This window comes from Chrysemys picta, chromosome 1 (assembly GCF_011386835.1).
Source record: "Chrysemys picta bellii isolate R12L10 chromosome 1, ASM1138683v2, whole genome shotgun sequence".
NCBI classification, from domain to species: Eukaryota; Metazoa; Chordata; order Testudines; family Emydidae; genus Chrysemys; species Chrysemys picta.
This window is the reverse complement of record NC_088791.1, coordinates 159,806,528-159,831,585: the sequence shown is the minus strand read 5'-3', so window position 1 is coordinate 159,831,585 and position 25,058 is coordinate 159,806,528. Positions and strand designations below refer to the sequence as shown.

Here is a 25,058-nt window from a genome sequence, read left to right as displayed (position 1 = left end):
AATGGGGGAGGGCCCCAAAGCTCAGCTGGAGGCCAAATGTCTACATCACAATTAAACAGTAGACCTACCTACGGTGCCTAGCTCAGGTCATTTAACTTCATCTGTTGCTGCTTGTACATCTGTAAAATAGGGGTAAAAATACTTACTTTACCTGAAAGGGGTGTTGTGAAGATTATGGGTGACAAACTGGCCCACTGAAGTTAATGGCAAAACTCCTAGTGACTTCAATGGGGCTAGGATTTCACCCTAAGCAGTTAATGTTTGTACAGAATTTTGAAGTTGTAAAGTGCTCTATAAGTGTTAGTATTAATTAATTGTTATTAATTATTCTGACTGATTTTGATCATGCTGAAAATAGTGTGAGTACAGTCTCTTTCTCACAACATTTTAGTCCTTGTGCTGTTGACTGCACCCAGGAAGTTCAGTGATGAGCGAAAGTTCGGTAATGAGCAAAAGTTTGGGAGCAAAGTGTTAACTAGGTTTTCTAATTGTCATTAGTACACGGACGCTGGTTGGCTAGATAGGTACAGAGTTATTGGAGGTGGGAGTTGCCGTATGCAATGTGATCTTTTTCAAGTGAAGAATCATTTAAGAGAACTGTGTATTTGAATATTTTTCTACCTCCCCTTAATATCTATGCTTTAACACTTAATTTTTTCCTAACATTCCCTTATTTACATACCTAGGAGGAACCTTAGCCATGAGGTAGCAAAATTTGTGTCAATTAATAAAAAGAAAGGGGCCTGAGGTGCACAGTTTACATCCGAATGCAAATTTATCCGAAGTGTAGGGATATTTAGTTTCCATCTCTAATTTTAAACATATTTTGGTGTGTTTCATGCTCTGGAACAATGGAAGGAAACTTGCCCTAAGAAGCTTACATTAGGTCCTGATCCAAAGTGGAAAGACTCCCTTGATTCTATGACTTAAAGTAAGCCTTAAATTGGACACATTAAACATTTACATTTTAGAGTCAATATTTCTAGCTTCTCATTTTCATTCCAAAGATTGTCAAATTCAAAATGAGAGCAGGCAAGAGCCCCAATCACACCTACTTACTGCAGCTGGAGGTACCTTCATGTACCATCATAATATCGACTATATCAGGTGCATGTCAATTATGATTTCTGATCTTTTTTAAATTACAAAATGGATTGTAAATTTTGTTTTTCTCATGAAAAAGTGGTTGATATGAGAGAGAGTTCAAAAATCTCCAAATCAATAGGTTAATTCTATTAATAAGCCACCTTTTCATGTATTAAAAAAAAAAGACAGAAAAAAATTGGTATACTCCAAAGACCTGGTGGTGGCTAACTAATTCTTGTATTTTATGTACAGTATCAGATAAGTGAAGTGTAATAAAAACTTGAGATAATAGTCATAAGTAACTACCTTATCAAAAGAACAATTGGCTGATGCAGCAAAAATGTGAACCCTTCTGTTTCTTTGTTATGCACCAACATTAAGGGCCAATGCCTCTGCTGAATATGCTCTCATGCATTCACAAAAAAGCACGGTAAGCCAACATTTATAGAATCATAGAAATGTAAGCCTGGAAGGGACCTCCAGTAGTCATCAAATCCAGTGCCCTGCACTGAGGCAGGACCAAGTAAACCTAGATCATCCCTGACAGGTGTTTGTCCCACCTCTTCTTAAAAACCTCCAATTATGGCGTTTTCACAACCTTCTTTGGAAGTCTAGAGTTTAACTATCCCTATAGATAGTTTGTTCCAGTGTCTCAGACTGTCCCTCCAGAAACTTGTCTCCTGCACAGACACGCTTTACCTTTGTTATTGAGAGTTCCATTGTGCCAGAGGAGTGAATTTGTTGACCGCGGTTTTCATCCCAGAGCTTTAGGCAATCTTTTAGATAGCCTGGGCCCAGGACATGGAGGACCTTGGAGATAAGGACCAAGATCTTGAACTGGATTCAACATTCTCCCTTGCTGCCCTACTAAACTTGGGAATTTCCAAAGTGTGCAGTGTTGGCCTAAGCTCTGCTCCAATTGAAATCATCGGTAGAACTCTAACTTGATTTCAGTGGGAGCAGAGTTAGGCCAAGATCTCCCCCTCCTCACAGTTTTATTTCCTAAATGCACAGTTGTAATACTGATATCTCTGAAACCACGTGGAATCTTACTTCATGCTTGCAGTCCTTGGATATCTCAGAATCAGAACTTTCTAGTGAAATACAGCACAAAACAAGAGTCTCTTCAAAAAGCTACAGAAGTCACCAGAAAGACTCCTACAGATTGGAGTGAGCTTTGGATGGGAACCTATATGCAGATACTGAGATAAAGGCATTAAAACACACTAATATTTTTGGAAATCCAAAAATACCAGAAAAATTAGATACCTCCAAAATTAAACAATAAAACCACTTACACCTTCAGTATTCATTCTGACAGATACAGTAGTTGTTGGCATTCCTGCAGAGACCAATTCAGAAGCTCAGTGGATGTTTTCTTTTCAAACATTCTGTGAGGCAGTACCACTGGAATTAAGTACAAGAGAAGAAATAATTTCAGACATGACTAAATAAATTCAGCAAATAAACAAAAGAAAAATCTAATGGACTAAACCTAGTTGGGCATAGCTGCCACTGGTAGCTGAGAAACCACAGATGTTGTTATTATATATATATCCTTCCACAACCTTAACAAGCCCATACAAAAGACAACTATTCCCTTACAATGTACAATTAGATTAGTCAAAATAAACTGTGGGTGCCTGGGAGATAGTAGTACACTTGACCCTAATTACATACAACAAAAACAAATACGTCTATATAAAACAAGACAAACTTCTATATCAGACTAAAAGGAGACAGTAAGGCAGGTTTCTTGGATTCTTGGAGTCTTCTCAACATGGTCAAAAAGGAGGTTACCACAGTATAGGGTAATTCTGTAAATTTCCTCTTTTAAATTAAACCAGTCTCCACACCTCCAATAAAAATGTTCCAGTTTTTATGGCACCAACTGCTTAAAGAGCCAGTGCCAACTTAAAAAAAACCAAAACACACACACATCTGTCTGAATTTTTTTAACCTACTATTGTTATAAGTAACATCTAAGATTACCGTAACTGAAAGGGATTGGAGCAAAAAAACCCCTACTTTTGGGGGAAGGGATAGGGGAGTTTCCAGTTTATTTACTTTATGCCATTGACACCATGTTGTATAATTAGTTGCTAGAATTTTTCCCCGAGTCATTTTTTACAACCATTTATATCTAAAGAAATAACAATACTCGATTTCACCGCTTCCAAAATATAAAATAATTTAGTTAGTCACCTTCTCTTGTTGTTTGTATGTGGGTCTTTTATACAACAATAGGGGAAAGGAAACTTTCTTTAAACAGGAAAATGTGATTGTAAAACATTATTTGAGGAGCTCGGGGGCAGGTGAAGTACATGAAAGTATGTTTAGCACAATTTTTAACTGACTATATTTCCAGTTGCTAGTGCCCCTTTAATTTTGATTGGTCTGCATACACTTCCAGATGGCTGCTAATACTAATCTAGCTGTCAGTAATAAGAACTGAATGAGTGTCAGGGCATTCTGAATAGTATCTTGATCTATAAACTGAATACTTAGTAGAACCATTTGAGCCTCTCAAATAGCCTGCTATCTGTTCAGTATGTTGAAAACTAGCTGGCCAATAAGAAATAATTCTAGGGCACATTGCCATATATGAAGAAAATCTCCAGCAGCGTTGCAGTTACGCCTGCAGGTATCAGATAAGAGTCAACCCATATGAAACAACAGTCTTGGCACGAGATGTGAATGATAGCTAAATGTATATTGGATTTCCAAATGTACTGAGGAAACAGATAAAATCTTAGCTGATTTTGAAATAGACAGCCAGGATTTTGGGTGGATGTAGCTGTAACATCTTTATTTCAGTGCTTCAAAGCAAAGGCGGTGACTTGGACTCTACTCCCATGCAGGGGCAATAAGGCCCTTCCACCTCTGACACAGCTGCTTGGACTATCCAGAGCCATGTACCCCTTTCTGCCCAGAGCATGTATGTAGGAAGAGGCAGGGAATGGACTGAGCCTTGATTCTCCTCAATATGCTGGACAGTGCAGCTAAGCAGGTGTGGGTATTATAATTACTATCAACCTTGGCACAAAAAGGAGGCAGGAAGAGAATTGTGCCTCATAGGGGTGTCCCTGATGCACAAATGCCTACTGCTCTTGTAGTGGGGAAGCTTAAACAGCACCTCTCACATGGGGCACAGTCAGGCCATATGCCTACAGAGAATGGGGTGATTTTTTTCTTAGTATTGAATCTATTTTAGGGTTTTTATAGCACCTTGTATCTAAGCACTAATAATATGGCATTTTGTTGTCGGGAAGTACGGCATCAGCAGGGGCAGAGAGAATCATTTTAACTTTGTAAACCACGTCTCCTCAATCACGGTGCAGTGCACTAGCCGCTAGGCCACACTGCCTAAAGTAAGTAAGAAACGTAGTTAGTCTACAATAGGGGAAAGAGGTAGAGAGTGGGTTTTGTTTAAGGTATCTAGACTCCTTTCCATAAAGCCTGAATTGTGTTAGTGTTGGCGAAACCGTTTGCTGGAGATTGTCTCTGCTTGACTGAAATATTGGGGGAGCTGGGATGAAGCCCCCCCAATCATGCTCTTTTAGCATTTCAAAGGCACTAGAAATTTAGAGCTGATGCAAATCTCAATGGTTTTTAAACCAGTAGAACTCCATTGAATTAAAATGAGTTACTCCTTGATTGTTTGCAGTGTTTTCGTGGACATGTTGGTCCTGGGATATGAGAGACGGTGGATGAGGTAATATCTTTTATTGGACCAACTTCTGTTGATGGAAGGGACAGGCCTTCAAGCCTCACAGATCTGTTGCACAGGTCTGAGGAAGGTAAGCAGAGTGTCCAAGCTAAATACAAGACAGGACAGACTGTTAAACATAAAGGGTTCATACATGTTGGAGGAGACCACTTAAAATGAAGTGGGCAATTAATACCTCTGCCCTCATAGGACAAAGGAGGATAAGTAGGCAGCGGGGTGTGTTACAAATTGTTGTAAAGAGCCATAAAACCCTTGTCTCTGTTAAGTCCATGTTTTGTTTTGTTTTTTTTACTGACTATTTACATTGGTGCAAATGAGACGAATTAGCCCATTAGGGTATTTTTAGCAGCTAACATGCAATTGCAAGTTTGTAGTTTTGGAATTGCAATTAGAGTTGTTCAAAAAAATGAATAAATTAAAAAACAAACAATTTAATTTTTTTTATGTTGGACAAAAAAAATCGCTTTTACATTAAATGGAAATTTTAATGAAAAAATTATAATTTTCATCTACATTTCTGGGGTTTTCATAAAAACTGCACACTGAACATTGTTTTGGTTTCCAAAAATTTCAGTCATCAAAAATGAAAAACTGTGTAGTTTTCCAGTTTCCAGTTTTTCCACAAAAATCTGGAAAAAAAAATTACTGAAAATTAAAAATGTTTGTTTTCTTGGCATTGTTTCATGGTGAATAAAATATATGTTTGACCAGCAGTATTGCTGTTAATAGTTTGCATCTGCAGCTCTGCAATGAAAACAATATATTTAGATCCTTGCTATTAATGAATAATCTGTATGTTGTGTTGTCTAGTGGATTAAGCACTTCTGGGACTCCGAGACATGGGTCTGTTCTCAGCTCAACCAATGGATTGCTACCCTGTGCCTCAGTTTATTCATCTGTAAAATAAAGGAAACGATGCTTACTTCCTTTGATCTCTGTATTAAAAGTGCTATATAAGAGTTAGGTATTATTATACATGAGGTACACTGTGTTGCTAGGAACATTCTTGGGTGTACATGTAATAATGTCTCTATTCTATTGTTCTCATTCTCCCTCTTTCCCAAACACAGCAGTATCCACGTGATTAGCTGTAACGTTTTGGCCTATACTTGTGATATATTTTTAAAATAAAGAGTGGTGCATGCAGCACTGTGGTGTAACTTTATTATTAGAACAACTCTTATCAGAAAATATTTCTCTGCCTGACACCAAAAAGTAGAGTACTAGACCAGGACTCAGCAGACGCAGATTCTATTCCTGGCTCTGGTGTTGTTGGGCAAGTCACGTCACCGCTCTGTGCCTCAGTTTCCCATGCACCCTTTATCTATTTAGATTGTAACCTCTTCAGGGCACAGCCTGTCTCTTACTATGTGTTCATAGAGTACAATGTGGCCCTGATGCTGGTTGGGGTCTCTAGGTGCTACTTTAATAGAAATAATGATGACACAGGAGTCAAATCTCAGTTTGGAAGGGCTGCATGTTTCCAAACCTTTCCCTTACCCTCTGCTTATTCCATTGATTCTGTTTATAATATGTACCTATATTTTGTGCCACCTAGTAATCAACTGAGCCCTTATGTTTTTCTTCCCCCCCACAACCTTTCCCTAGGTGCTGTATTAATTGAACATTCCACTGTCACACACTAAGTTTTCTGGCATTCCTAATTTCTGTCCATCTTTTGTAATAACATTAATTCAAATCAAATGTACTCGGTTTGTATGAATGCTTCACATTGTCTGCAGCAGAATTTTCATAAGTGTAATTCAACATTAAACAGTGTAGTATAAAGAAAGAAAAAAAGACCCTTTTATTAATCATAGGGGCTGGCTAGTGCGGCAGAACAGACTTTGAACAGGACAATTGAGCTCCATTAGCTGGGCAAAGGTTGCAATGCAGCAGTGGTATTTGCCTGGGCAAGGGGATTGAATGTGAAAAATGGCAGTGCAGGACAAAAGGGCAGGTGGAAGTGAGAGCCCTTTGATGAGAGCCGCCACTTTCTGCTTTGTCAGGTTCCAGTTGCAAAAGCTTGAATTATTTGCAAATATCCACGATTTTTGAGCTAGAGAAATATATGATTTCCTGGGTGCATTTCCTTGACATTCCTGGCATTTTCACAAAATGCTCATTAACAGCTCGATCCTTCATCCACTGATGTCAATGGTAAAATTCAAGATCAATCTCCTTGGCTGCTGTTCTCTGCTGGGTCTTCTGGGCTGTGGCGGAACATGGCCATGTATTTTAAGTGTCATTTTCCATAGAGGTGTAGTGTGTGCAGTGCATGGAGCTGCACCACAGGGATCTAAGTGAATAATGGGCAATGGGCAGTGACAAGGAATGGAAGGGGAGGTGGGAAGCTTTTGTCCTTATAGAAAATGTTAAACACTCTTCCATGTCCCCTGCTATGTCTCCTCAGATGCCCTGCACACACATTATGTATTTCACCCCCAGTTCCCTGCTCTTGCTTTCCATGTCCTCTCTCCTTTGCCTCAATTCTAGTCTCCCTTCTATGCTACTAGGGTCTCCCGCTCCTTCCTATCCCCTCTCCTTCCTGCTTCTCCCCATGTGTCTATTCCTCAATCCTCCCTCCATACTCTATTCTGAAGCTAGGAAAAATGGCTCCATGACACAATGCTCTGTGCCCCAATCCTGTACCTCAAGGTCACATCACTTCTGGTCACATGCTCCCCCTACCAATTCTCCTCCTAGTCCATGCCCCTTTTAAGATTCCAGCCCCCTACATTTCTCACATTGTACATGTTGTTCATTATATCCTTGGAATAGCTAGTATCTTTGTACCCTTTCCCTTAAAATTTTAAAAGTTTAGACGTAGAGTTTTGAGGCCAAGCTTATGTTAGAGACATCATGCACCAAAACAGCATTAGCCAAAGCATGACCTACACCTACATTTTCAATAAGCCATAACAACTTTTAAATTCTCCCCCCTGATTTTTACCAAACTTCCCAGAAGAATTCCACCCTGAGGCATGTAAAAAATCTCCAGAAGAGGGAGATGTTGGGGGTAGAGGTTTGAAATCTGGCTTATAACAAAGAGCAAACCTTCAGGGATGAAGTATGTTAGGTAGGCAGTATGAGGAAGCTCACATTAGCATTGCATGTGCTGTACCTGTTCAGTGGGTAAATAAAAGTGCTAAATTCACTATAGAAATACATTCTTTTAAGCAAGACTTCCATTTGATAAGGCTTACATCTTACTCAAAATTACAGACATACCTCTACACAACCAGATAACATTAGGAGATTCTTTCTGACAGATGGCTCGGGAAGTTTATGCCTGCTCCCTTCCCCCAGACCTAGCCACACCTAGCTAATTCCAAGTATCTCAAAAAACCAGTCTCTGAGAAAACAGAAACATTTTGCAATCATGGGTGGGATGTACATGCCATATGAGGAAGCATGGTCTATTGGTTAAAGCACGTGACTGGCTATCAAAAGGACTTGTCAAGCAAACTGTTCATCTGTGCTGTGCTACGTGACAGCTGCAGATTGTATACGTCAATATTTTGTGATTTTTTGGAGTACTATTTTATTAACTCTTTCCTAATTGGAAAAAACCAGTGAGTTCCTTTAACTTGAATTGTACTACCCAAGGTATGCTAAAATAACTAGAAACAAATAACCACCTAGAATATATGCTATAAACCTTCCCAGGCTTTCAGAAAATCAGAAACAGAACCTCACAGAGGGAGCTAGAGAACTGTTATTGTATATTACGCATGAGTAAAAGCTGGTATTAACAGGTGCTCTTGTAGTGCACTCCATCCAGTTTGTTCAAATAGCCATGGTAAGTTAGTGCTGCATTTGAGTTTGGGAGCTGGGGAGATATATTCATTGGATGTAAATAGAACGATGCTTTCAAAAAGTACTTTTGACTTATGCAAACCCAAGGGGCTTGAGTCCGCAAAGAATGGGTAGATTAATTAGCACAGATATCAGCCTGTGACTCAGAGAAGGGTTAGCCAGGATCTTAGATAGGATGGAGAAATATGAGCTGCTACGACAGCCTTTCCTTGGATTTCATCAAAAGACATATTTTTGTGGATGTGTGTTTATTTAACGATGGTGAAAGGTGCTGGATTGGCAGCCCTGGAGTCTGAAGCTCTTTGTTTATCCTCAGATTAGATACAGCATGGGTACAGAACAAGTCTCCTCATTCTGCTCCATTATTGTCCCTCAAACCAGACCCAGAGGGGCCGCTGTTAGGAATGAGGGTCTGACAGTCTCTGGTTCATTCAGTCATCTGCTTCTCAGCTGAGACAACTATCAAAGGTGTTCAGAATAATCAGCTGTAAAAATGTATGTTAGGGTATCTCTACACTATGGGATTAATCCGAATTTACAGAATTTGAATTTTGAAAACAGATTGTATAAAGTCGAATGTATGCGGTCACACTAAGCACATTAATTCGGCGGTGTGCATCCATGCACCGGGGCTAGCGTTGATTTCTGGAGCGTTGCACTGTGGGTAGTTATCCCATAATTATCCCATACTTCCCGCAGTCTCCCCCGCCCACTGGAATTCTGGGTTGAGATCCCAGTGCCTGATGCAGCAAAAAACATTGTCACAGGTTGTTCTGGGTACAGCCTCACCCCTCCCTCCATGAAATCAACGGCAGACAACCGTTTCGCGCCTTTTTTCCTGGGTGAACACAGCAGACGCCATACCACGGCAAGCATGGAGCCCGCTCAGTTCAAGACAGCAGTCATGAACATTGTAAACACCTTGCGCATTATCGTGCAGTTTATGCTGTACCAGGACCAGAAAAACGAGGCAAGGAGGAGGCAGTGATGGCAGCGCGGTGACGAGAGTGATGAGGACATGGACTTGGACACAGACTTCTCTCAAACCGCGGGTCCCGGCGCATTGGAGATCATGTTGTTGGTGGGGCAGGTTCTATCCGTGGAACGCCGATTCTGGGCCCGGGAAACAAGCACAGACTGGTGGGACCACATAGTGTTGCAGGTGTGGGACGATTCCCAGTGGCTGCGAAACTTTAGCATGCGTAAGGGCACTTTCTTGGAACTTTGTGACTTGCTGTCCCCTGCCCTGAAGCGCCAGAATACCAGGATGAGAGCACCCCTCACAGTTGAGAAGCGAGTGGCAATAGCCATGTGGAAGCTTGCAATGCCAGACAGCTACCGGTCAGTCGGGAATCAATTTGGAGTGGGCAAATCTACGGTGGGGGCTGCTGTCATGCAAGTAGCCAAAGCAATCATTGAGCTGCTGCTACGAAAGATAGTGACTCTGGGAAATGTGCAGACCATAGTGGATGGCTTTGCTGCAATGGGATTCCCTAACTGTGGTGGGGTGATAGCTGGAACCCATATACCTATCTTGGCACAGGAGTACCAGGGTACCCACTACATAAACCGCAAGGGGTACTTTTCAATGGTGCTGCAAGCACTGGTGGATCACAGTGGACGTTTCATCAACATCAACGTGGGCTGGCCGGGAAGGGTTCATGACGCTCGCGTCTTCAGGAACACTACTCTGTTTAAATGGCTGCAGCAAGGGACTTACTTCCTGGACCAGAAAATAATGATTGAGGATGTTGAAATGCCTATAGTTATCCTTGGGGACCCAGCCTACCCCTTAATGCCATGGCTCATGAAGCCATACACAGGCAGCCTGGACAGGAGTCAGGAGCTGTCCAACTATAGGCTGAGCAAGTGCAGAATGGTGGTGGAATGTGCATTTGGCCGTATAAAAGGTCGCTGGCGCACTTTACTGACTCGCTCAGACCTCAGCCAAACCAATATCCCCATTGTTATTGCTGCTTGCTGTGTGCGCCACAATCTCTGTGAGAGTAAGGGGGAGACGTTTATGGCGGGGTGGGAGGCTGAGGCAAATCACCTGGCTGCTGATTACGCGCAGCCAGACACCAGTGTGATTAGAAGAGCACACCAGGGAGCACGGCGCATCAGAGAAGCTTTGAAAACCAGTTTCATGACTGGCCAGGTTACCGTGTGAAAGTTCTGTTTGTTTCTCCTTGATGAAAACCCGCTCCCTTTATTGACTCATTCTCTGTAGGCATCCCACCCTCCCCCTTCGATCACAGCTTGCTTTCAAAGGAAATAAAGTCACTATTGTTTATGCTTTGTTAATTGATTATAAAAAGAGGGAGAGAACTGAAAAGGTAGCCCAGGTGGGGTTTGGGAGGAGGATCAGAGGGAAGGAAAAGGCCACTAAAAAAAGGTTAAAATAATGACAGCCTTTTGCTTGGGCTGTCCACTGGGGTGGAATGGGAGGGTGCACGGAGCCTCCCCCCCCGCGTTCTTACACGTCTGGGTGAGGAGGCTCTGGAACATGGTGAGGGGGGGAGGGTGGTTATACAGGGGCTGTAGTGGCAGTCTGTGATCCTGCTGCCGTTCCTGAAGCTCCACCAGATGCCGGAACGTCTGTTTGCTCATGCAGCAGCAACAGCATTGCATCCTGCCTCCTCTGATCTTCCTGCCGCCACCTCTCATCTCGAGCGTCTCTCCTCTCCTCATGTTGGTCCCTCCTGTCCTCACGTTGGTCCCTCATGTCCTCACGTTGGTCCCTCCTGTCCTCACATTCACTGGCATCTTTCCTATACTTTGAAACTGTGTCCTTCCACTCATTCAGATGAGCTCTTTCATTGCGGGTGGATTCCATGATTTCCACGAACATCTCATCTCGCGTCCTCTTTTTCCGACGTCTTATCTGAGATAGCCTTCGGGACGGAGTAGGGAGGCTTGAAAAATTTGCAGCTCCTGGAGGGAGGGAAAAAAGGAGAGAATTTTTTAAAAAGATACATTTTACAGAACAATGTTTATACTCTTTCACGGTGAACAACACTATTCGCATTACATAGCACATATGATTTCTGTGCAAGGTCGCATTTTGCCTCTTGACATTGAGTGCCTGTGGCTTTGCTGCTACAGATCACAGATGCAGGTCCGGGCAACAGAATTCAGCTTGCATGCGACCATGGTAAGCCATTGTCTTTCAGCTTCTGCGCCCTCCTTTCCCACATACCAAGCAAAGCTCGTTGAGTGCTGCAGTTTTCCTGTTAACCTTCAGCAGCAGAAAACAAACTAACCCCCAGCCATCCAATTCTCTGGGATGATCTTTATTCCTCCGCCCACCGCATGGCTTGTATCAGGGAAGATCCCTGCTAGCCACACGTGAAAAGCTCAGCACCAATCCCCCTCCCTGGCCCCCCCTCCCCGCTTGGCTTACTACAGGGAAGGATTTCTTTTCAGCCACAGACAAACAGCCCAGTAGGAAGGGCCACCTCTGTCCCCTTAATTAAATTCCCATATTTCAACCAGATTACCATGAGCGATATCACTCTCCTGAGGATTACACAGCGAGATAAAGAACAGATGTTGCTTGAATGCCAGCAAACACTGGGACCATACGCTGCCAGCCTTTGTCATGCAATGATACCAGATTACTTCATGGCGTGGTCAAGTGTCCTACCATGGAGGACGGAATAAGGCTGCACTGCCCAGTAACCTTCTGCAAAGGCTTTTGGAGTACCTCCAGGAGAGCTTCATGGAGATGTCCCTGGAGGATTTCTGCTCCATCCCCAGACACGTTAACAGACTTTTCCAGTAGCTGTACTGGCCGCGAATGCATCCCAAGTCCTCAGGGCAAATTAATCATTAAAAAACGCTTGCTTTTAAACCATGTCTTATATTTTAAAAGGTAAACTCACCTGAGGTCCCTTCCATGGGGTCATGGTCTTGGGTACTTGCTTGGGAGGCTTGGGAGGGTACTTCAGTCAGGCTGAGAAAAAGATCCTGGCTGTTGGGGAGAACGGAGTGCTGTGTGCTCTCTGCAAGCTCCGCCTCCTCCTCCTCCTCCTCTTCCCCGTCCGCAGAATCCTCAGGTGTGGCTGATGAGATTACCCCCGCTTCAGAATCCACGGTCAAAAGTGGGGTAGTGGTCGCGGCCCCCCCTAAAATTGCATGCAGCTCAGCGTGGAAGCGGCATGTCTGCGGCTCTGACCCGGAGCAACTGTTTGCCTCCTTTGTTTTCTGATAGGCTTGCCTGAGCTCCTTGACTTTCACGCGGCACTGATCTGAGTCCCTATTGTGGCCTCTCTCCATCATGCCCTTGGAGATTTTTTCGAAAGTTTTGGCATTTCGTCTTTTCGAACGAAGTTCTGCTAGCACTGAATCCTCTCCCCATATAGCGATCAGATCCAGTACCTCCCGTACGGTCCATGCTGGTGCTCTTTTTCGATTATCGGCCTGCATGGTTACCTGTGCTGATGAGCTCTCTGTGGTCACCTGTGCTCTCCTGTGCTGGGCAAACAGGAAATGAAATTCAAATGTTCGCGGGGCTTTTCCTGTTTACCTGGCCAGGGCCATCCGAGTTCAGATTGCTGTCCAGAGCGGTCACAGTGGTGCACTGTGGGATAGCTCCTGGAGGCCAATACCATCGAATTGCGGCCACACCAACCCTAATTCGAAATGACAATATCGATTTTGGCGCTACTCCGCTCGTCAGGGAGGAGTACAGAAATCGATTTTAAGAGCCCTTTATTTAGAAAGAAATGGCTTTGTTGTGTGGACGGGTGCCGGGTTAATTAGATTTAACACTGCTAAATTTGAATTAAACTCATAGTGTAGACCAGGCCTTAGTGATGCAAAATGTGGGAAATAGGCTGAGACCACCAAACTCATTTCATGTAGGACACCAAATTTTATATTTGACTAGTGACATCTTATTTTTGTTTTTGCGGTGCGGGGAAACTTGGTATTTTAGCTGCATCTTAAACTTAAGCGGCTGCAGGAACAGCATTTAGATCTAGTTGCAATTGACCCTGCTAATGTATGTATATGAACATCTCAATGAGAATTGTTAATCAGAAACTCAAACAAAACAAAGAAAGCCCTCCAAAGAAAAGAAGCAAGGATCTCACCTATTTTCCTTACAAAAGGATTGAAGATGAAGGTGACAATCAGGTTTCAGAATTCAAGTACCTCACTGCAGATACATTCACAGCTAAAGAATCGCTTGTTCCAGCAAAGAATAAGAGCAAGCCTTAATCCAGTTTTTGGACCAAACTAAACTGAATCTGGACAGACGTTTCTATTTGGATCAATTCCATTGAATATCCCATTTTCCTCGCTCCAAACTCTAAAATGCTCCCTCAATCTTTGTTTTAAGCCATCTGGCACAGAAAACCTGCCAGGATGATTCTTATCTTCAAATTATGCAAGCTGAAGAGGTTCCCTAGGTTCAGTGGGAACAATCTATCCTTGGGCACCTCCAATATAGGCACACACAGGGTTTGTGAGATTTGAAAACAGCAGCTGGTTCCATTTGCTGAATCCTCAAGATGTGCCTAGTAAGTACAAGGTGTTGCTGTGGGAAGGAGGACTGCAAGGAAACATTTACAGATCCCTGATCCTGTGGACAGTTTTCTCCCTTCTCCACTCTCAGCATAGTTTGGAGCAGCATTGGGGCTGCTCCAAATTACATCAGCTACTCAGAAGGCATAACTGAAGCATTACCATGTTCTGACCATACCCATTCCACCCCTAACATGCCTCTTATGCCAAGCAGGGTGGGAGGGAGTGGAATAGAGCTACACGAGTTCTCTGTCAGACATGGATTCTCCCTGCTTGGAGCAGCTTTCTGGCTGGCAGCACAAAGGGGCCAGGATCAGGCCTGCTAAAGCCACAGACTGATGAATTACATGAAAAGTGATATCAGTGAGAGGGAATCAGAGAGAATCTGTCAGGGAAAGGGAAGGTTTAGGAAAGGGACCTTATCTCTGCAGGCCAGATAAGGATGAGGGATATGGAAGAACAGGGTGACAAAGGGGAACATTTTCCCTAGGCACCTAAACTTTATGAAACATCACCAAACCTATGAAGCATCTGCAATTTATTCATTAGTATCTACAGCACAGTGAGTTACTCTACACAAAAGTGGAATAGGAAGAAATGTAAGGGAAGGAAGAAGATCCTTAATGTGTATTTTCTTTTATTGTTCTCTTCTTTCCTACATTCTTATGAGGAGATTAATAAACTCATTTGGCAGATGGAACACAATCCAGGCACTAGAAACCTTCCTGAGTAAATCTTTATTAACTGTAATTATGCCTACAGGTGAGGCACTAGCCAAGCGACTCAAGTTTCCCTGCTGTTTAATTTAATCAAAGGAGTCGTGAATCCTTTAACAAGTCCTTTTAGAAAAGGACAAAGATAATTTCTCCTTATTATTGAGTTACATAGGACACAATGAATCCATTCCACAGCATTTAATATACACCAAGAGTATATAAGGAGAGAAAGCAAAAAAGAGTAGGGAATGAATAAAGCTAGATAAAGGCTTTATGGTTCTCAGTCTGGAATTTTGCACTGTATTCTCCTATGACTTTGCTGGTGCAATGTAAAGTCTTTTTAGATTTTTCAAAGTTGCCAAAACCACCATGGTTGAATTTAACAAGAACAAAGACTGACTTGACTGCTTACTACTTGCAATCTATAGTAGCTAATACTAATAATATTTAAAGATGGGCCAAAACCCAAACCCTGGATCCTAAATGCCACAAACTTTGGTGGGAAAGCGACTGGAATCTGGATCCAAATTTCACCATTTCTCTCATGGGCCAAAATCCCAGATCCAAAACAGCTCTAGACTTGAGAGGCCTTGAGATCTGGATCCAAATATGAATATGGATTCTGTAGCTAGGGCTCATCCCTACTTGATACTTAATATAGGCCTGTTCAACTTCAAATCACTTTGCCTCCCAATGGTGCTGGCATACAGGGGAGATATATTATTGTCATTTTACAGAGGAGGCAGCCTGATTTTATTACAAGGTTCTGTCGGATTTGCCTAAGAAAACAAAGAGTCAGCACCAGAGCCATTACTAGAATTTACACATTCTTAACCCCAGACCTGTGATCATGCCACCCCTGTCTATTCCCCATGTGATGTCATTCATAGGTTCCAAGGCCAGAAGAGACCACTGTGATCATCTAGACCACCCTCTGTATAACACAGGCCATAGAACTCCCCAAAAACAATTCCTAGAGCATAGCTTTTAGAAAAACATCCAATCTTGATTTAAAAATGATCAGTAATGGAGAATCCCCCACAACCCCTGGTAAATTCTTCCAATGGTTAATTATCCTCACTGTTAAAAATGTACACCTTATTTCCAGTCTGAATTTGTCTAGCTTCAGCTTCCAGCCATTGGATCATGTTATACCTTTCTCTGCTAGACTGAAGAGCCCATTATTAAATATTTATTCCCTTTATAGGTACTTTTAGCCTGTAATAAATTCACCCTTTCACCTTCTCTTTGTTAAACTAAACAGATTGAGCTCCTTGAGTCTCTGACTATAAGGCATGTTTTCTAATCCTTTAATCATTCTCCTGGCTTTTCTCTGAACCTTCTCCAATGTATCAACACCCTTCTTAAATTGTGAATACCAGACTGAACACAGTATTCCAGTAGCAGATGTACCAGAGCCAGACAGAGAGGAAAAATAACCTCTCTACTCTTCCTTGAGATTCGTGTTTACACATCCAAGGATCACATTGGCCCTTTTGGCTATAGCATGGCACTGGGAGTTCACTGGAGTTAATGAATGCCACTAGATGGAAGGATAAAGAAGCCAATAAAGGGAAAGAGGCATGGACACACCTCTAAAAATGGCCTTCAATCCTGCTACTTGCAGTGATCTGCATTGTATCCCTCGGCAACCTTCCTATGCCATCTGTGTGTTGTCAAATGGTCCATTCCTATTACTATTTTTACTACAGACCCTAAGGGTCCTCAATCTCAAATGGAACCTCATTGTATTAGGCAGTATCTGTACACACAGAAAGATAGTCCCTGTCCCAAAGAACTTACAATTTATACAGACAAGACAAAGGGTCTGAGTTCACAATTTAAACAGGCCACGAGAGGTGAAATAACTTGCCCAAGGTCACAGCAGGTCGGTGGCAGAGCCAGGAATAGTGCCTCTACATTGTTCCAGGGTTTGTTATAAAATCTAGCAATCTGATATCCCAAACAGAAATATTACTGTGTTCAAGGGCCTTTTACTTCAACAAGCTTTGGAGCAAGAGCTTAGCTATAAAAAGCCTATTATGTTAAATTCCAACTTGGTCAATCATATCATAAGCTATGGATAATAAGACTTATTAGATCATCCAATCCCTCCCTCTGGAGGCCAGTGCAGAATTGGCGCCTACAGAACACTTTCCAAAATTTTGTTCTAAACTGCTTTTAAAACTCCTAAGCAATGGCACATCTACAAGTTCCCCTGGGAGACTATTTCACAGCTCATCTTCAGAAAGCTTTTACCTAATATTTGGGTAAATGTTCCTCTTTTAAAACTTCATCTTCATCATACTTGGGTGTATCACACTAAATAATTCTGTTCATTCCTTCATGTTTACAAATGTTCAGAGAGTGTAGACTCTTCTTAGTCACCGTTTAGCCAAGCTGTACATATTTAGCCCTTTTAATCTTTCCTCGTAAGCCAGGCCCTTCAGCTCACTGATTATATTTGTTGCTTTTCACCAAATTCCCACTAATTTGCTTATCTTTCTGGTAATGTAGTGCCCAGAACTGAACTCAGCATTCCATTCAAAATTCAGCATCCGAAAACACAACCTGCTGCTTATTTCCCTCCACTCACCTTTCCCAGGATGCCCACATTTTCACTGTTGAGCTCATCTGCTTTTCAGGACACCCTCCCTGTTCCTGCACTCCCTTCAGTGCCAGGAGACCACTGTGCACCAACCCCCCACTGGAACACATTGGGTGAATTTTCAAAAGGGCTCCTCATCACCACCCCCAATCCGGGCCACATTTGCCTCTGAGCTAAGTGGCCAGTTTTTCAGGAGTGCCCAGGACCAACCACTGCGACATTTGTGGCCAGATTTTCAAAATAGCTCAGCAACCAATATACTCGTAGAAGAAAAAATCTGGCCACTTATTTAGATGTCTACATATAAGCAGGAATCTTTTGAAAATTTGGCCCCAATTGTGAGTGTTCAGATCTTGGCAACCTGATTCCAACAGGAACAGTCTGACCACATTGTCAGTGGGCCTCGTACACCTTCATTCACCCTATCTACTGACAGCAACTAGAGAAGTTCTATTGTGAAGGATATTTTCAGTGGACTCATTCAAGACCAGGGGTTAAAATAAGGGAGCAGAGGGGAGAAGAAACACAGCTCATCTCCTGAAAGCTCTGTGGGTGGTGCTGCTGTGGTGGCAGCTCCCCCTCCTGGTTCAATTCATTTTAATTACTGCTCCTATAGCAGCTGGCTTCCCTATCTCCTCTGCTGTAGAGGGGCCTGAACCCCTGACCCCAGCAGAATTCTGGGTTAAGGCTGCACATTTCAAACATTTGGTGTGAATAACCTCTTTTTCATTTTAAAATGCCAGAATTTTAAATCTAGGAATTTTAGGGTTTGTCACTCAGGTATTGGGATAGGTCTGCTTGTTTACGCTGGGGATGCTACATTTCAGTAATGACTGAAATTAACTCTATCAGAGCTGCCTGCTATAGCAAAGCCTACATCAGAACATTCATTATCACCCTCCATTTTCAAATGCTGATCATTTTCTGAAGAAAAAAATAATCTTTGCTGTCTGGAATTTTCCATGTTTGCACTTTGACCGGGGGTGATTTTGTGTGTGTGGAAACTTTTAGAGTTATGGAATAGTTTTTAATTCTGGGTCTGAGAGCAAGTGAGTGTGTGTATGTGTATCTGTGTAGGCAGAAAGATCTACATAGATACTGAAATACAGAGATCTCTATCTAAACATAGGAATCAGATGACTTAATGTTCTAAGCATCAGCTTTAGAAATACCTAGATTCTTTGGAATTCAGGTGTCAAATCCCACCATTATGAGATTCAGCCTTTCATCCTTGTTATATAGGCACAACTAATTTTCATAAAGTTTACTGGTGCGTGTATGTACAGGCGTGAATAATCTTTTTTAAATTTGAGATCCTGTACGATGTGTGTGTATGTTAAGAGTCAACTATCAAATGCCTCACTTCCTTTGTGGTGAGCACAGTTTTTGTCAGCATTTGTTTAAATTAATTGCAGGCACAATTGTTTACAGTCAAACACCTGGCAGCCTGATTTGCCACCCAACTACTAATATTTCACCTTGGCTGAACATTGGAACATAAATATCCCATTCCGTTTTTGGTTTTTTTTCCCCCAAAGTGTAGGGATTTGTCCCAGTAGCCTGGTCAGACTCCTCTTTTATATAATGTGCTGGGCACCAGCCAGTTGTCTTATGAGTGTATAGTTTACAAAGTGCTTCAGGATCATTCAAGATGCTGGCACTATATAAATTAATATATATACGGACACATACTGAACCTACGGTACATGCCTGGTCTGCAAAGCACTTTGGGGTCTGGTTCTTGAATGTTTTTGTAATTATTTTGCTTGTGTCTGGGCAATTTAATTATTGGCTTTTGTCATAAAGCCACCATGATTGCAAGCACCATCTGACCTACATATTTCTCATTCAAATCACCTGCTGAAACTCAAGGCACCTGTTCCAAACTAACAGGATTTGAAAGAAAGAGTATCAGAGGACTTGACACTTTGCCACCATATTGGCATCATATTTCACTTAAGACAAAACCAAAAAATGTGTCTCAGTCCATGTGACAGATGCATTTGCCTGAAGCTGTTATCAGGAAGAATGCAGAACACCTTGTCAAACACCAGACAATTTTTTTAAATCTATAATCTCAGGAAAAAATGTAGCCAAAATGTACTGATCATCTATTTCCAGAGGTGGATAAATCCTGCTGCTATTGAACTGCTTAGGTTTGGAATTCACAAGATACATGCAACTTTGGACATCTGCTCTGTGGCTGTTTAGACATTTTCTTCTGGGACATGGAGGAGAAGCTAAGTTTAAGAGTCCTGTTCTCAAGTTATTTTTAATTTTAATACTTCAGATTCACACATGAGTTCCCACAGCCGCATGTTATACCTTGTTATACGTTTCTGTTGACAGAAAATTATTCAAAACTAGAAGGGAGGGTTTCTTCTTCTTTTTTTTTTTTTTTTTTTTTAAATCAGTGATATTATAATCCCAGTGTTCTGGGGTTTAAAGTATCAATCCATCTGCTCTGGTGATTCAGTCTTCCTATCTACTGAGATCAAATTCTTAGCTAGGGGAATTTCAAATAGAATTAACCTTCTGCTTCTTTGGGGGATCATTTTTTCTCATTGATGGAGTGTGAAAGGATTGTATATTTATTAGCCTGCTTTGTTCAAACTTCTGTAGTGGATGCATGGTGGGTCCCTTGCAATGGGTCCATTCCCAGCAATAAGTTTGCTGTAAGTGAAGAGAAACTTTGGAGTTACATTGGGACTAAAGGTAACAATTACATTAAAACATTAAAAGAAAGGATAAAAAGCAAACATCTTTGTTTATCTTCTTACTAAGTGAGGAAACTTTGAGCCTGGTAGTAGCAGATATAGATTATGAGTAATGGTTAGGCATGTTAGGGATTCAAATTAATTTAAAACATCACAAGACAACCACACCTGTGACTGAAAATTCTGCCCTTCACTCCCACTCAAGCAAATATCTTAACACTGCATTCTGAGTTCTACTCTTGGCATGTAGAATTTGTGTCTGACTTGCTTCAAAGCGAATTTAGTTATCCTGACAAATGGACCATTGACAGCTCCCAAGACCTTTGTTTAATCACACAGAGACACAACATAGATAGTGCCACACACAGACATGCTGTGTCACCAATGTACCTCATCCCTGATCTGAAGGGGAAACCAAGAGGGATGAGAAGGTAGTTCAGTCTTCATCATTTGAGCCCTTGATCTTTCTGCAAACATTGGGTGAAATACCAGCCTGAGCTGAAGACAATGGCAAACTGCCACTGACTGAGGGTGCCAGGATTTCAGCTACTGTCAACCAGGGAGTCAGTCAGTGCCAGTTGTGAGACTTATTTTTCTAGTGTAAACAAATCCCTCTGGAAACTGGACTCAGACCTAGTTTAGCAAATGGCCAGATTGTCATATTAGCAAACCCACCTATTTTAGATGCGGCTTATATTAGCAAAAGTTTTTGCTGGTATAGCTTACACTGGTTCCCCAAATGAAATAAGCTATACCAACAAAACCACTTTTTTGCCAGTCTAACTGTCTGTACACTAGGTCTTTTGCCAGTATAGAAATGACAGAGAATCACCCCAGTATCGGACAGGACTATCCCAGCAAATGTTTCTAGTGTAGACCTGGTGTTCAACCACAAACTCTCTTCAAACAGGCCAATATGCCAACAGGATCAATTTCTGGTGACTATGAAACTGAGACAAATTCAGCCCAGTGATCTAGAAACAAAATGCTCCATAGCCCATCGCCAGTGCTCTGAGCAACCTGGTTCCTTGTTGTAAACTATATGCATAAAGATGAGTAACTGTAGGCATAGGTGCTGGAACTAGGGATGATGGAAGTGCTGCTGCACCTCCTGGCTTGAAGTGGTTCCCATCATATACAGGGTTTACAGTTTGGTTCAATGGCTCTCAGCACCCCCACTATACACATTGTTCCAGCACTCCTGACTGTAGGTCTTCTCATCTTCGAAGGAAACAAAATTACCTACTCACTTCTTTATATCTCCCATATTCCCCTAAAATACTCAGTGTTATCACTAAGTATTTTGTCTAGTCACTGCAGGTCAGCATAATCAATTGTGCAGAATCACAAACCACATCATACTGACAGAGAGAACAGAATCCATTTCCTTCTGCTTGCATCATTTGCAGTTCTGTTCCATGGACAGTTACTGACTGAGGTGATCTCACTAATAAAAGGGGGGGAATATATTAGAGACTATTATACGGAATGACATAGGACGGAGCTCCTAAGACTGACTGAGAAATTATTACTTTAAATGAATGAAACCAGCCCCATGTATGTGGTGACAGGAGGATATTGCCTTCAAAAATATATTGGTAGTGAAAACTAAGCTGTTATTATGTGTAAAGCAGCTGCACAGAAAGTGATAGTGTTAAAGGCATTAGAACAAAGATTCTCTGTTCTCTGTAATTAAATCTTTCCCCTTGCTTTACACCTGATGACTCTTCAGGTCACAAGAGCCCACTTTAAGCATCATTGTTAAAACTAGCCTGAAGAGGTTGAAGCCAATCACTGGAAACCCTTAAACCCATGGGGACTAAGGCCTGGTCCACACTAACCCCCCACTTCGAACTAAGATACGCAACTTCGTAGCTGAAGTCGAAGTACCTTAGTTCGAACTTACCGCGGGTCCAGACGCGGCAGGCAGGCTCCCCCGTTGACTCCGCGTACTCCTCTCGTGGAGCAGGAGTACCGGCGTTGACGGCGAGCACTTCCGGGATCGATCCCAGAAGATCGATTGCTTACCACCGGACCCGGAAGTAAGTATAGACCTACCCTTAGTGGCTCAGTGGTTTCCACATCGCTCTCTCTCCTCTGAAGCGAGAACAGCTGAAACCTGCCCTGATCAGATAGCTCTTAAAAGATCCTGAGTGAGGCTGGCACTGGGGTGGTCTCTACACAGCTCCCACTTAGCTTTCACCTCTTGTCATTGACCCATCGCACATTCGGTACAAAAACATACAGACGTCTCTTTGTGCTTGAATCAGATAGAAATACCCTCATTATTATTATCGCTCTCAGAATCGACGCCTTCCCTAAAGGGAAAATGCTGCTCTGAGAGGGGGAATGTCATGCCAAAGTAGGCTGTGCTTGGATGGTGGTATACTGGCATCTTCATCAGAGGAATTTTGCTAACAGAACTGCAGCAAACACATCCCTCCCTAGATTCCAGTTTACCATTCTTTTAAAATGTCTACCACTTTAACCAGCCTATAAGATTAACTTGGCTTTCTTTGTGCCCACATTCACCTTTAACTGGTGCTGCTGTAATAAGAGAAAACCTTGCCTATTAACTACCAAAGAATTTCAGCCTGAAGCAGATGTATAGGTTTAAAATGGGCATAGGACTTGGATGTCATAGAGAATTGGTCATGGGATCATTTCCAAGTGACCAGTTTAAATATGACAAAAAAGTTGATGCTGTTTCGTGGATTATGTGAAGTGAATCATTGGTTTCAGTCCTGTTCTGAGGGAACAGATACCCATGTCAGCATTAGTAGTCTGAGCACGAGACTAAAAAGATTGAATGGCATGAAGACTGAATTTTCTATTCTCCTTGGTAGGTGAGGCCTTTGGGTCAGGGTTGGTGGGGATGTATAAAGAACTTAATGTCTGAGACTGGTCTGCATTGAAAGGGAAACAGAGTGGCTGTTAAAGCAGGTGCCCTAGGAGACTCAGCACTGTTTTTCCATACTAGCCATAGCCTGGCTTAAGCTAGTGCTCTTTCTTTTGGTACAGACGTCTAGAGAAAAGCAGATGTGTTTTCCATTTGTTTTTCTTTTGAATTCTCTTAGCGACCGCTCGCAAAGCTAGGAGATCACAAGTTAAAGCTTGCAGTGCTCTTAAAAACATAATTTTGAAACTCACATAATTTGAAGAAGTAAAATATGAAATAACTCTCCTCTCTCAGGCTCTTTTATGGAAACAAAAAGGCATTTAATGAGAAAAGCTCTGCTGGAGCCACGATTGGAGTGATGCCACGACGGAGACTCAGCAGTTCACAAAAGAGCCCTAGTAGTTCTAATGGTGAGGGGTCAGAGCAAATAAAAGAGCCCCAGTAGCTCAAGAAGGAGCTCTGAGACCTCTCATGGTGGGAAGTCAGACAGAATGAAAGTGGGCAGCCCTAGCAGGCACTGGCAGTTCCAATGAAGTTCAGTCTTTTGCTCCTTCCTCTCATTATCGCAGACATGACCTCCAGCTTTGATCCTAGCCTCCACACAGCTCTCTCTCTCTAAACATTCAGCAGCTCAGTGGGCTTCTAGGTTACAACACCTTTGAATTTCTTGACAGCTAGTGCAACTTAGAATTCTTTTCTGCCAGGACAACTCCTCAATTCCAGACAAATGGACACAAGGGGAGCTGTCAATGAAGCTTGAGCTTACCAGGTAAATAGAAAATAAAATAGATAAAGAGTCAAAGATATTTAGGCATCTAATTTCAATGGAAGTTAGGAGACTAAATACCTTTGTGGGTCTCACCCAAACTTACTCTGAAGGCGACAGTAGAAGGGATGAATAATAAAATGCTTCAAACTAATACTTTTCAAAGAATTTCAGAGGGCTTTACAAATACGGAGACAACAGTTCACAGGAGTGCCCTTCTTCAGTAAACGAACAATATTATTTGTTTCTTCTTTTCATCGCAGAACATCTCTGTAGACACAGGGAGCCCTACAGCATTGCCGATCATTCCTATCCATGGCTTGGTCCTCCATTACACCCAGCTTGGTCATATGATGTCCCATGAGCTGGTCAGTGGTCAGCCTCCAGGTCAGACTGACCTTGGTTGTATTTGCATTATATTCTTTGGCATCCTATTGTCTGTTTGTCTTCTGCTGTGTCTCCACATAATATTTTCAATTCTAGCCAAGCCTGATTCCATTACTCTAATTTCTTTAACTTTAAGAATGTTTTTCTCCTCATGCTTAACTTTTTAAAAGAAAATTAATATATCTACTAGATTTGTAAATATTCACTTTTGATGAGGCTTATTTTTGAAAACCAGCTAAAGACTATTCTGAGGGACCATGCAACTGAGTGAATTAAGAAAGAAAGCTGATAAAGGTAAACAAAGAAAATGAAATTTTGTGCTTACACTTGTAGGAAGGAGTGGGAGTTTGTAACAATAGCTTTATCCTACTGCTGCAACTCACCCCGAGGAATAACTGCTCAGATCATTCTGGTAAAAAACAATGTCAGAAACTTTGCAAAATATAGATGTACTAGATGATCTCTGAATATCTTTTCCAATTGTAATATAGGTGACTATTTTTCCATGAACGCAAGTGAATTCCTTGTGTTCTCCATAATTGTCTAATTACAAAGTTTTCAGTAGGGAACTGTCATTCTTGCCTACTGAGTCCAGAGGCTTTAAATTTATATCTACACCCCCATTGTGTGTGTATCTATTTGTGGCAATGGTTAATGCCTGTTAATGTCACTCAGGCTGATAACATATGGCATGTTTTGGATGTCCAGGCAAACAGTGGCAGCCAAGAGTGCTGCTTATCGTGTGTACTTCTTGAAGAGTCATATAGGTATTGACAGACTAGATTAGACAAGTGGCTCATG

The 25,058-nt window shown here is 42.0% G+C and overlaps 1 long non-coding RNA gene across 1 annotated transcript in view; it reads left to right on the top strand.

The window, feature by feature from the left end:
* LOC122174002 (uncharacterized) overlaps positions 1 to 25,058 on the top strand; it is a 49,472-nt gene that overhangs the window by 8,613 nt on the left and 15,801 nt on the right. The window contains exon 2 of the long non-coding RNA XR_006175199.2: positions 4,754 to 4,886. This is a non-coding gene — a long non-coding RNA (uncharacterized LOC122174002). The remainder of the gene's footprint in view (positions 1 to 4,753; positions 4,887 to 25,058) is intronic.